Below are 15,035 nucleotides of genomic sequence, written 5' to 3'. Positions count from 1 at the left end.
TGAAAATCGAGAGTTAGCTTAAGCTCATATGACGATTTATTATGCTCTTAAAATTAAATAAATGCTTTAAGTAAGTATTTTAGCTAAAAGCTAATAAGTACATAACAAAAAATACTTCTGACCAGAATGCAAAACAAGCTTTTGTATACAAATGATTATTTATCAAATTGCAAAATATTTAACTACCTCAGACGGTAGGGAAGGGCGCTTTTTTTGTACGGTGCATTAAGGATAAATTAAAAAAATAATTGTTATAAAGTTAGACCAAGACAAGTCTGCGACGATTTTTATAACACACGCAGCAGTGCAACTGTTATTTTAAACGTCAAACTTCTATTCGTTTAAACTTCGTTGCAGACTTATCTAGGTCTATTATCAAAATTTACCCCTTTTTCGAATAATACATCTTTTTCATAATTACTTATTTTACTATTTTTTTAGGGTTCCGTACCCAAAGGGTAAAAACGGGACCCTATTACTAAGACTCCGCTGTCCGTCTGCCTGTCTGTCACCAGGCTGTATCTCAGGAACCGTGATAGCTAGGCAGTTGAAATTTTCACAGATGATGTATTTCTGTTGCCGCTATAACAACAAATAGGTGCTCAAAAAAAGGATAAATTAAATATTTAAGTATGTTGTATACGATTTTTTTTGCGGAACCCTTCGTGCGCCAGTTCGACTCGCACTTGACCTTATATTGTCGATATTGGAGTTAGGTAACCGCGAGGATCTCAAGCTTCAAAATACTGCTGGGACAGCTAAGATGAAAGTATTAACATTTTCATTTATACGTTTCAAAGAAATTTCTTAGTTATAAATATACGAGTAATAATAAAGATACCGGAAGGTAATACGGAGAATTTGAAGATACCATAAAAATGTGGTAAATTTAAATGGAAGTCTAAATTTATTTGTTTTTAACGAGAAAATATTTTATAAACTTGTAAAGAATTAATTACTGGACTGCTGCTTATGATACTTACCCGTGTAGGTAGTTTCTTAGTTTTCTATTTGGCCCAGTGGTTGACTGGTAGAGAATGCCTTAGGCTTAAGGCATTAAGTCCGCCTTTTGTACTTCTTACTTATTTTTGTGCAATAAAGATAAATAAATAAAAAAATAAAAATACTGTCTGACAGTTACCACAATTTTTAATATTACAGTTTCTCTAACTTGTTTTTACACGAGAATTTACATCTATCCTAGTCTGTTCTGACATGAGTTTGTTGCCCATCGTATGGGGTTCTACCCTGTAATTTCATACGTCTATAGGCTATACTGACCACATGCCATTAGTACTTTTTCCAACGTCGCAGGAAATAAAAATACATCGTGTTTTTTTAACGGGTACAAGAAATTTTTCGGTACTTTTTTTCTTTCAATACGCTTTCCCGCTTGCTTTATCGTATGTAGAATAATGCAATACAATTGCAATGTTTATACATTTCCTTATGTAATAAACACGCGTCAACTAATTAGGTGTTGCCGGTCATTGACCTGATGATTCATGATCTCAACGATATGACATAGTTACGGACGCAATACGATACCTACCTGCCTGACGCTGAATCATTGAAAAAAAAAATCGGTACCGGCGTTTTATTAAAACGCGGTACCATTTTAGATTTCCCTATTCGATTTTGTCGCATTTACCATTTGCGTATTGTTTACCATTTTTCTAAATTCAAATTTTCTATGGGACGATAACCCTTCGTGCCTACATTTTTAAATTTCATTTATCATAATTTGCCGCTCTTTTCTACTGACGGAAATGGCTTGGCAGACCAAGTGTAATTTTATTGTCGAAACTTAAATATAGATACAAACTAAATATGTAAGAAATAACTACCTACTAAAACCCGTCCCGGGCTGCCCCCGACGCAAAGGAGCACATCACGCTCGCTGCGTTGCCGCGTTGGATTGCGATTGACAGACTATATTAGTGCAAATAATACGCGTTAGCATAAAATATAAAAAAACTGTAGCAGTAGTACGTTTTACATGCAGAATGTTAAAATCAAATTAACCCATAGACAATGTTCCGATTAATCAGCAGTCCTTGTTTGTCGGGGCATCGAACCTCGCTACTGAGAACCGTGACCATACAAGAAAATACTACATACATACAAGGTATAACATAGATAGACTATTAACAGTATAGAGTATTGACTATGCGCGCCATTATAGTAACGTTCCATTTTTTTATTTGGTCATAAATTTCATATTATGTAATTCAACACATTATTAACAACAACAACAAAACTTTATTTTTATTTACCTTACTATTATGCGGGCCGTACGCTAGTTTGCCACCGACGTGGTATTAAAGAAACTATAAATATAAAGAATAATGATGACAGAGGTGACAAATTAAAAATAAGACATATAGCAACTAAAATATTGCATAACTCTTAAGGTTATGGAACAGACTTTGTGAAACACCTTTTGGATAGTTTTATATCATATAAAATACCCAAAAAAAGGCTCGAACTAACCCGATCACGTATTGTCTATGGGACTTCCTTCGTCAGGAAATCTTTTTTATCCACCTTTCACTTCCTGAGGCTGCAGGTAAATTTCACCGCGATCAATATTAGCAGCTGCCCTAAATATCCTGCATTGCATATCATGGGAAATAAAAAAAAGCATTTGCTACGATACTGGCCGAATTCAAATCACGCGAATCCGCGAATGCCACTAAGAAAAGTTACAATTAGGCGTTTTTTAAGGAGCAATTCGAGGTCGATGTACCATGGGATATCTCCGTTAATAATATTGAAAGCTAAATTAGCGCTAGACACAACAAGCCGTAGGCATGTTTAAACACCTACAATTGGTACCGATCGGAACACTGGCTAGCTACCTGTTCATTCGAAATTTAAAAACAAAAAAGTATTTTGAATTTATATTAATTCACGGCCTATTCTCATTTGAATCAAAAGTCAGTTTACGACGTTTGATTATAGACTTTAAAGTGTACTTTATTTGGTCGAAAGTTAATTGGATTCGTCGTGTAATATGACATTTAGTGTTGACGTAAACAATAGAATGTCAAGAAAGGGTGAGGAAGGGTTGCTCTTTTTTTGAATAGCTTCCTGCAATATGTTTGTCTTCTTCACACGTACGTTTATTAATAGCGGCGGAATGTGACGGCGATACGTTTTTTTTTAATAAGTTCTGATATTCAAATGACAGCGTATCCGTTTTTAGAATTTCAAAAATAAATAAACGCGTTCGGAGCAGAATTCTTGAAAAGCGGGTTTACAACTTCCGTACTTTGAAATTGTGACAATAAATTATTTTGGGTGTTCGATTGGGTTAAACACTAACAGCTTAAATCATATATAATAAATACTTAAAAATAATCTGTATTTTTATGAAAATAACTTATAATATGCAATATTTTTACGATGGAAATTGTATTTCTTTATTGACGACCTAAATAAATAAAATAATGTAGAGTCCAAGCCGACTTTTTACCAACTTTGACGAGACAAAGTGTGGTAATGCCATAATAAATGTCACATTTTCACAGTAATTTGATTTTTTAGTGTCAGTATAACAGTGTCACTGCAAACTCAGAACAGAGCTATAACTTGGTACGAGTAATAAGCTACAAAAGCTTAATTAATAGATTTGACAGTAACTTGTTAGACTGTTATGACACCCGGGTTCGAATCCTGGTAGGGGTATTTATTTGTTTGTTTATCCCAAATATTTGTTCCCGAGTTATGGATGGATTATTATTATTATATAAATTTATATAAGTATTTATATACATATAATTTTATAGTATACATATATATCGTCGTCTATTACCCACGACACAAGCCTTATTAAGCTTACTGTGGAACTAGATTGATATGTGTAAAATTATTTATTTATTGAAAGGGGATCCAAAGTTGTGATTGTTGTGAAACATCGAAGGCCGCCTGCGCACACGCAGCGAATGGCGACGATGATAAAATATGAGTATAGACTAGCTTTTGCCCGCGGCTTCGTCTGATAAAATCTAGCCTATCCTTCCCCGGGACTCAATCACCGTACCAATTTCATCTAAATCTCATAATGTGTTTCAATAAATAATATTTTTTTACAAGCTTTTAATAGGGTTGGCTTCTTGAAACTAAGAGAAAGGTACCTCTTATTTTAAGATGAATAGCCAAGTCAAAATTGCGTGCTATTCAAATGCAAATCTGTACAAATTCAAATTACAATGATCAAAACTACATTTAAATAAAGAATGTACATTAAATATAATTAGGTGGAATAGGAAGTATAATGTGCTTGGGACACAAATCATTATCTGAAATATGTATTATTATTACCCTTTATTTATTAATAAAACTATAAACATAACAACAATTTGACTACAAAGCAAACTTACGGCTTATAAGCAATTAAGCACTTACTACCAGTCTTTAATCAATCGTAAACCATAATTCAAACACCCTAATAAAAACTAACCTTAAGACCCCTAAAACATGTGAACTGATTATTAAAAAAAAACATTAATAGGGTGGTAGTAAAAACCAGGGGTTTCCGTAACCGTAAACCGCTCACCTTGGTCATATCGTCTGTCAGAAAAAAAATAACCCAATTCCGAACAGTGTACTATAAAAAACCTACCTGCCTCCGGTAGCGCCCCCGCGTAAAAAAACTTAACTGTAGTTTAAAAACCAAAAAACGCCCTTAGAAATGGCAACCGTTTTTTGCGTCGCGGCAATTGCATTCTATTTATGGTTAAAAACCAACGGTACTACTCTCATTGTTGTTGTTGCGAATCCCTCAAAAAAAGATCCTAAAAATGTTTACAACTTTGCCAATTCTTCGACCTTTTAATGTTGCAAACAAACAAAACAGTTGACAAGCCGTTTTCGAATTTCCTGCTTGACAGACCGTTTGAACTTGAACCTTGAGGCTTCTTAATTAGGTCGATATTGGTGTGGTTTAGTTAAACAATGGCAGTTATCAGGTTCGTCTAGCGCGCGCATGCGTCATGGCGTCCAGACAGGAGATATCTGTGATGTCATTAGCTTCCGGCCAAACGTACCCACACAAATAAGGAAACACGATTTGAAAATGCTCTAACTATCTGAACAAGTTCGGTTGTTACGTCATTTTGGGTTGTATAAGTATTTTATATCAATCCCAAAATGGCTAACATTGCACGTCCTTCAGAAATTAGAATCGGTCACTTTGACACGTTGTTTACAACATAAAATTTAAGTTTTTTACATGCACTTTACTTACATTTATCGTAAACCTAACCCACTAACAAGCGCAGTGCGTTGAATATAACTATTGTATTGTAGGTATGACAAATCGATGATTTTTGCCGGTAATGTTTCGTCATTTCATTTCTTTTCATGATAACAGTTCTGTTGATAAGAGTTTAGCTTTGTTTCCGCACTATTATAGTAGTCCATGTTTACGAAACGTGAAATGCTGCTTCGTGTGACAGTATTACGGTTAATGATTTACATATCACGTAATAAAATTAACCAGCTCATCGTTTGAAAATTCAAATAAAGAATGTCACATCCACGTCACAATTTCAGAAAGAAGTTATAACAGACAACGTAAACAGAAACTCTGTCAAGTGTCAACATCCTTGTGTTATTGACACAGAGTATAATATCGTCCGACACGCGAGTATTCGCTACTTTGTTTCTTAAGATTTTTTAAAACAGAACTGTATACTGGCCGGTAAAAAATACGTTTAGTACGGAACAGTTTGAAAGGCGTATTTTGTAATGGCAGTGGGTGTTCAAGGCTCACCGAGCGTCAACGTGCGTGCATTGCGTCACACGTCGGATATTGGGCAAGCTGTTTTGTAAAAAACGCCTCAGGCAAAAACGTACCGGCTCATTAATGCGTCTCCCGGCGCTCTTATTTGTTGCACTGTAAGAGAGAAATTCGAACTGTAAAAGTTTTTAGTAAGTTTGGATGAATGTAGGTTGAGTTGCGAACTCTTTCGATGTCATGTCCTCGTAAGGTTCAAGATATAAGTGGAATCAGGATTCGTTGCGTAAACATTGCCGAGATGTTTCCGCTATTTCAAAAGCTCGGGGGCTGGTTACCCGCCGAGCTTTAAGCTTACGCAAATTTTGAGAAATCCAGTTTATGTTTTCCCCGAATTTATTAAGGAAAGCCTATGAAGAAATGTAACTACAATACGATCGGGGAAAAGAGCCATTTCCAAATTGTGACGACTAAAAATATCATATCAACATATTTTCTGGTTCTTCTACTAAGAATACATTTTCACATTTCTTAAAATAATAAATAATCTTATATTAAGAGATTTAGATACATTTTTAGTCACGTCAATTTAAAAAACAATCTCTCTGTAATGTGGAATTTTACATAAAAAATACTCTATGTAAGTAATACAGTTTCAAGATAAAGCTCTAAAAAATAGGTTATTTGTCCAAAAAAATTAAGCAACCATCTCTACGCCAATTTAGTTTTAGTATTTGCTTTCGTGGTTTCTGTATACATACACTCACGACCGATCCCAGGCGGCGTGAAGCAATCGCTCATACACGAGCAACTTATGTAGTAACGTTTCTTATTAAACGATTTCCTGTTTTTAAAATCTCAGTGTTGCAATGTCCGGCGTCAGATGGCGAAGCTGGCAACATTTTAGACTCAGCAAGGCCGAAAAATATTGTAAAAAGTCTGAAGGGCCGACTGCTACTTAATCATCTTTGTCTCTGACGGTTAAATCGGTTTAAAATTCTGTTTCGGATTTCGAACGCCAAATTGCGAAATCTGGAATGAACGAACGAGATTACTTCAAACGTTCGAATTCATGTTGGTAACCTTCACGCGCGTGTCATTGACCTTTAATTTACTAACCTAAAAGTAAAATGATCCACTAAGACCACTAGGATATAAAAATGACAGGTAAAACATGACTTGTTTTCCAAAGACATTACATATTTAGTGCATACTTGTATTCCATCGTATTTTCACGGAAACATAGGAACGTGTCTTGCTATTTCAGTCAGTCTCAGTACCTACATAAAGCGAACGTTTCCGAGAAAATACGATGGAAAACAATTATGCACTACATCTGTACAGATAAGTATTCAAAAAATATAAAATCCATCCTGTTTTACACCTGGATCGCCTAAAATACTTCCCCGTAACCAAAACTCGGTATTTCGTAATCGCGTTGTTTTTTATCGCACTATTCGAGTTCGAGAAAAGACGGCCGGTTCAGACAATCGCTTACGAAACCGGCAACTGTGTCAATGTCGCCTAACTTCTCGCGCTAATCAGCGCTGGCCGGAAACCATAGATTGTAGAATTCGGACGAAAAAGAAAAAGAACTAATTTCTAAACGTGAACAATTTGTCAGGGGCGCGAAATTAGAATATCGAAGCCTCGAAGGTGATTCTTACGATTTACGAACGTATACCTACGTCGAATGTTCTTTTCTAGAATAAATTTAATATTATTATATTGTGACATTATTATCTACCTACCATATCAGTGCCATTAAATATATCAATTGTAAAAAGTCACATAATTATCTGTAATAGTTGCACTTACACCGTTTCCACCAATGACAGCGCAGCATCCTGGCTGCCATATTGGCTCGGAAGTCGTAAAATACCGGCGCGGGCGCATAAACAAACAAACACAGAGGGATTGTCTTCCACATGTTTTCGTGTTTACCACAAATATGCAACAAATCCTTCTTGTTTGTAAATAGAATTTTTCGGCGCGTTCCTAAAATTTCTTACAAAAAATATATTATAAAGCGCATACACACAGCAAATTTCAAGTCTATATTCACTGGCCGGTGAAAATCGATTTGCATGATGCATGGTTCAAAGAGACAAAGGCGCTTGAAAAAAAGCAAAATGTATGTGTTAACGCAAAAATTCGATGTCAAAATCTCTGACCGGTATTATGAATTTCTGACCGGTATGCGCGGTATGTACGAGTACTAAAGGGGAGTTCTTTCGACACGTACGGCAGCGAACACGAAAAACGTCCAAGCAAGGCTCAGTTACACAACACCGACAACAGGAAAATTTAATACGGTCATTCATGACACGTCATGTCATGAATGGAGAAATGAATCCTGCCGTGATTCACAGTAAAAACCTGCTCATTCTAAAATAGTTGGTAATTAAGTATATAGGTGTTGCTTACTCCTCAGAAAACTGCAAATAAATTGGGATTTTAAATTTAGTTCAAAATCGGATGCCGAAAGAGGGAGTTACAATTTGTTGCAATTTCCCAGGATTGTAAACTAAAATTTTGTAAATTTTCATTAAATCGAGTATTAAGACCAAATGAAATAATTTTTCAACTGACAAAAGCTCTATAACCTTTTCGCTACTGACGCAAAATTAAAACCGGTATTAATGAAATTATGAAACACTGAACAACTTCCAGATATTTATTTACCATAGTTTACTGTCACCATACAAAACATACAAAAGAATACTTTTGTATGTCTGTTTCATGTTTATTAGAAAGAGACAAAATTAAAGAGCTTTGTATGAGGTTGCTAATCCCTATTATTAGGGGGATAAGCTCCAGCAATTGCCAGGTAAGATTGTTAGTACTTCCTTACTTTGCCAAATACACTCGACCGATGACATAATTCGCGATGAAACCGGTGTGTGTGGAAACGGAAACCGTTGGCAAACGCAGCCGGTGGGCGAGAGTGGGTCAGACCTGCCAGGGATTAACCAGCACACTGTCCACTGACGGTTCTTAACCCTTATCACGACGACGTACGGTTCATGATGAGTATGAGTTGACACCCAAAGGGAAAATGGTCCTCGATGGACAAGACGGACGCTTGTGAATCGTGGTATTGTGAAGGTGCTTTAAAAGTTATCAAAATATTTGTAAGTGTTACATTCCTGTAACTTATAGGCTACTGTGACCGCTTACTGAGTAACTTATTTTGTAATTGCTCGATTGACCACTATTATGAAGTGTCTCGGATCTAGAATGCAATAGTTATGTCACAGTTTACTTTAACTTGTTTTCTGTTTCAATGTAAAGTTCAATCGGCCTACGCAACGCTTTATCGGATCCGGTTTAGTAGTTTTGCAGATTTTTAACTAAAATTAAAATGGCGGATTTTGATGGCTGTCTAAATAAACACATAAGGTTACAAGTGCAATCTGAATCTGAATTTAAGAAATGTAAGCGTGTAAATAACAAAATACATTGGCAACAATTTTATAATTGAATTAAGCTAAATAGACACGCAAATTTAAACAAATCACCGTAAATAATTAAAATATTACAGAAAAAAATAACCGAACACAAATGACAGATAAAAACCTAAGCGGCAGCGACGTAAACAAAACTGAAACCATAGACCAAACGCACACAGGCGCGCAACTGGGTCAAGGGAGTGCGGTGCATCGCTAGATCTCACTTTCGCACTGCAATGACGTAGCCTGTGGTTTTCCGGTTCCACAGACTATATAGATGTAGCGGCAAACTATTTAAGCGCGAACTTTTTCTAGAATAAAGTCACAGCATCTTTTCCCGGCACCAGACTTTTTTAATCAATTGTCGCCTGGATGCGAGTCCTTTAAGGCAAAAGTGTTCGCCGCCTGTAAATATCTTAGGCGTTTTTTCAGATGGTTAAACGTCACCGAAAGTTTCAAAATAATTAATCAGGCCAGCATGGGATTTAAGGCATGTTGTAATGATACACGTGTGGAATTTGTCAACAAGGCTATCTGTATCCTTGCCCCTATTTCTATTACGCTCATAATCGAGATAGTAAAATATGTTATCGTAATGGACGATAGCAGCTTTGATTCAACTTGCTTGCGTCAATAAAAATACTTATTAGTGCACAGGAAAACAACACGGCTTTTCGAGCATGTGGAAACTTTAAAACATATTTTAACCATAGCATGACTAATCAGCTTATATAGTAAATTCTATAACAATTCCTAATCTTCTTTGGAAGCATGTAACTTTTTTTTTGTCCACAGGCCATAACAATACCACAGATAATTAAATATTTATAGCCTTAAAGTGTCCACAGATAAAGAATTTTTGAACGTGCCTAAGGCGGTGGGAATAGGTTTGTATAGACGCTCAGTATTGCGTATAAGTCTTGGATTGGCTACATTAAGTGGGTCAGCGGCGAAGGGCGCCCGCCGATGCGCGCGCGCGCACCTCATCCGGATAAAGCTTTCAACTATTCGACGCCGGAGCAGAACTATCCAGAACTCTGATTTTGTAATCATTTTCGAAAGGAAGCATACTTAAGGTGGTTATCCATACAAAATATTCCGATTCAAAGTCTATTAAAAATCAAAACTAACGGCGTACATTTGCAAAAAATCATTCAAAACATTATATCAGTTCTATATTTTTTTGTATATTTAGTAAATTTCATATTAACAGTCAATACGTTATTACTAATGGTATTGTGACATCTGACATTGATGTAAATACATATAAGCTATTAAGCAATATAAACACATATTGACAAAACGCGCTTTAGAAAAACTCTGTTCATCGTTGGCATATCAGCTGAATAAAATACCTTCGTGTCCTGGCAAAAAAAAAACATCAAGAGCCTGGCTGGAAAAATCGCATTCCAAAAGTCCGTTCGAACGTCTGTCGCAATCGATTGTCTATTAGTCATGTTCCTAAAGGCCGTTGGTTGTTTTGGACCGCTTTCAGCGACCTTGCATCAGGTGCAAATTCGTTGCGCTGATAAATATAATTTTATTGTTTACTTCGTAGTATGTCAACTATGTACAGTCACCTGCAATAATATGTTACACAACGAACGCCGCAAAAATATCTGACACGATCTTATTTGTAGAGCCATAAGAGCCTGTCATATATTTTTGCGGCCTCCGGAGAGTAACATATTATTGCAGGTGACTGTACATGACAGTTATCGTTTTTTCCCTCGGCCCATAATTACAACCACAATTTCGAAATTCAGGTGGTTAAAATATTTTTGGTCATTAATTACTAGTATATGACAGGTACAGAAATTGAGACACGTATATGCCATGCCTGGAAGAGATACTGGTCGTTCAGAGAAATAATGAAAGACAAAACAATGAACATCTCAGTTAAAGGAAAACTATTTAGTACCTGCATACTCCCTATTCTAACATACGGATAACAAATGGAATAAATCAGCAACACTATGGTACCCAAGAGAGGGCAAGAGAAAGAGAGGAAAACCTTTCAGAAGATGGGAGGATGATCTGGTAAAAACAGCTGGCAAAACCTGGAACAGACTGGCACAGAAGAGAGAAGATTGGAAAGTGTTGGGGGAAGCCTTTGCCAAAGGGCACACAGAATAATTAGCAATGGAAAATAATTAACCAACGATACGTCACATATTCTGATACAAGGCTATAAAATAAAAATAAAATAAAAATATGTCAGCTTAATATTATTTTTAAATAAATTGACAGCGACATTCCCGATTTAATGTTTCCGGGAAAATGTAATAACAAAATGACATGGCGTTGGCAATACTTACATGTATTACGTATGATCACAACACAAAATATGCAATTTATGAGCGGATGTCCTCGAATACAATTAGGAAATAACTCAATTTCAGTCCGGAAAATCAGCTTATATTTCAACTACGGCCCGTGACAATCAAAAACACTAATTAGAGTCAAAGACTGTATTGGATCCCATGAATCCTCTCTTCCCGCACAGACTCCATCCAACATTTCCCGATCTAATGAACATCAAAGTAAATTAGAAAAAAAGTACTACCTGAGATATTGAAAAAGGAACAATGGATTTTTAAAAAGTATCTTAGTAGCAAATCATAATGTTTTATTCATAACAATTCTTTGATAATATGCTAAATTGAAGATGTCTAGACATGTTGGTAGCCAGATATTTTTTTCGTGAGGCCTCATTTTAAATCTTAAACCATATTTAACAAACCTTCTATAATATGGTAATATAGGTATAGTATATTACCCGATGGGAAAGCGGACGGGAATCGAGTTATATAGATGCCTCGCTATAAATACATATATGTAAGTCTCATTAAAATTTAAAAACATCTCCATAACGAAACAATTACATAAGCATAGTATAAAATGTGAAGCTATAGCAAATCTATCGACCTTCAAAGTCGCAAAGTATAAATTATATTTAGGATTAAAACAAAGAAAGCTGAATCCACGTACTCATACCTATTTTAACCTCTATGAGTATTGAGTAAATACTAAATACATAGGAATGGCGTTATCAACTTTATATTAGTAATGCAGCAAAACCCTTCCTGTGGTTGACTTGACCGCATTCGTGCTTTGGTCACGTACACACTTCCAAGTTTCAGATTAATTTAAGTATAACATTCAGAATAAATCTTTTAGGTACTACTAACAACATACAATATAGAGACGCTAACCTAATTTTAATTCACAATGTAGCGCACCGAATGATTAAAAATAATTTACAACATAGACAATTTTTTATTTGTTTTGGAACGCATCTACATCCCGAAGCATTTTGACATTCAACTACTCTCGTTCCCAAGCATCTCGATTCTAACTTCACAGACCAGTTTGCTAAGATAGCTAACTGGGAGACCTAGTGCGTGCCACTAGAACGTGTTATCAATATAATCGCGCGGTTTCCATTTCGCCAAGCAACTTTCCTCCGTTTCCCAAGAGGGAAAGTGCCCGCGCTTTTCCTGACGCCATCTTGAGCGGTGGCTTTTTAATCTGTTCCATTTTCAAATTTATAAGTCACGTGTCTTTGGAGTTTCGAATGGATCATATCCTTTCTTTCGACTTATTCCGTAGATTTCAGATCTTTTTTCCATATTTTGTTAATAGTTATTTGTTTTACAAGGGGGCAAAGTTGTTGTTTAACCGCTCGTGCTAATATTGATACCCGAGCAAGCGAAAGATTCCAAAATTGAACCACGAGCGTAGCGTGGTTCGAAAAATGGAATCTTGAACGTTGCGAGGGTTTCAAAGCACGAGGGTTAAACAAAATTTTCCCCCGAGTGAAACACAACATTTTTCACCACACCAACCCGAAGCAAATATTAAGTGCCTATGGCCAACAAATTTCGTTTCATAAGAATTGTATGTACTTATAAGAAATAATAAATATTATAATGTCGTTGATTTTGATCCCATTATTATGAATAGTTTATAGGCTGAGTACTGGGTAGACGAAGGCTGCTTACTGGATTTTGGAGGCTGACTACTGGAGAAAAGTGCCACTTTGAGTTTAAACTTAATTGTAGATATTATAAAGAGGATTGTTATTTTTTTTAATATTTTTTTTTGAAACTATAATAAACAATTGATCTAACCATGTGATTCGTTTAATTATCCGACTGATCATGTAGAAATGCCGAACGTTCAAACTTAAAAAAGTAGTTATAAGGCTGACTACTGGTGCCTTTACCCTATATCAGCTTTTGAAGTGCAAAGTAAGCCTTTCCGAGCTGGTGTGGTGAAAAATATTTTCCAATTTCATTTGCTAGCCAGTAATTTGTGGTTTTATTGGTTATCATCGGTGCGGTGTTCCTTTGTTGTATTCCGTTAATCACACTGATTGGATTTATTTAGAAGCCATTTTTGGAAGTCCATATTATGTAGGAATAAAATGCTAGCAAAATATGTATTAAGGCACACTCTGACGTTGCAAATATTTTATGTCAAATATTTTCGACAGACCTTACAATCTACATACAATTACAATTCAGTTTCTAACAATAACATTAGCTTCGTCGTAATACTTTCCTGAGTTTTGATAATACCTACATGTAGAGTTTGCATCATAGACTTGACACAATATTTTTTTATCATATTTTTAACCTTACCGTATTGTCTCGTGTCAGTAGTCTACCAAACGTCTAGACATCAGAAGATCTTACATCTTACATTGTCAACAGGATCCCAAAAGATAAGTCTAATTTAACATTTCAATTCAACGTACCTTAGCAACTAAACCTGTACCTATCTTTGGAAGACACCGACCACTTTACGTGCAACTCTTTCCACATGCATATTCGAAGGAACCGGGGGTCATCAAAACTGGACATATTTCGGTTGCCAGTGAAACAAGATCTCTCAGCCAATAGAAATGTAAGGTGTCCAGAGGGAGCTCGCTAGCTGGGCGTCTTTGTAATAACTTCCCGGATGTAGCTCTGGCGTCAAGAATCTCGATTGAGAGCTTTTCCTTGGAAATTCGACCGTGTTTTCTTTAGAATTAAGACGATTTTCAAGTGTCGTCTAGCATCTTTATTACAGCAGTGGTACAAACACTTTTTTGATTTTGTGGAATATTTATGAAAAGTTAGGTACTCTACGGATGATTTTAAGAGGCATTTAAGAGTTATATTCATATTATGATGGTTTTTCTTTTCCTGTGCCTTATCGAAACCCATACCTAATTTTTACAGCTAAAGCACGAGTTTTCTAAATCCAGAATCATTAAAATTGTGCTTCCAAATTACTTAATATCATATCACTTGAGTTTTTGTCACTCTGCTTTCTTCCAAATTCTCTAATATTAACCTGATATGAAAACAGGAGTCAGTGACTTGTGCCGTACGAATTGCGTCAAAACATTACGCAATCGGTGAAAAATGACACATTACTAGACTTCCGCATTGCAAATTCAAGTAAGACAGAACAATTAGTGCCGCTTGTAAATTTGTCTTCCACATGATCTTGAATAACATTTAAACTACGAATATTATTTTAATTTTAGAAAGGAGAAGCAACTGTCAACATAGGTTTAGCGCCTGAATAGGTTTTACATGTCAGCCCTAAGAAAACTGACAATTTTTTTTAATATTTTATATTACCTGAATGCCCCTCAAGCCAAATCTCAAAGAACAAAGCTATGCTATGCGCTATCATGTAAACCTTCGACACTTGCCAACCCCACCAAGTTATGAAATACCAGCTTATGAAATTTAGAAAAGCGCCATCTGTATTTAGATTCCTGGCATTTCTCATTTCTTGGATGTGGATAAGCCTCTCCAAACGTCACCGATAATCGCATGATA

General features: G+C 35.8%; 1 protein-coding gene across 4 annotated transcripts in view; it reads left to right on the top strand.

Annotated features, from left to right (window-relative positions):
- Positions 1 to 15,035, top strand: part of LOC134804354 (ecdysone-induced protein 74EF) — a 309,467-nt gene that overhangs the window by 246,323 nt on the left and 48,109 nt on the right. The gene's annotated exons all lie outside the window — the stretch shown is intronic.

The sequence above is a fragment of the Cydia splendana genome, chromosome Z (genome assembly GCF_910591565.1).
Source record: "Cydia splendana chromosome Z, ilCydSple1.2, whole genome shotgun sequence".
Classification (NCBI taxonomy): Eukaryota; Metazoa; Arthropoda; class Insecta; order Lepidoptera; family Tortricidae; genus Cydia; species Cydia splendana.
Note: the sequence above shows the minus strand (reverse complement) of the source record. Positions and strands in the feature narration are given on the sequence as shown.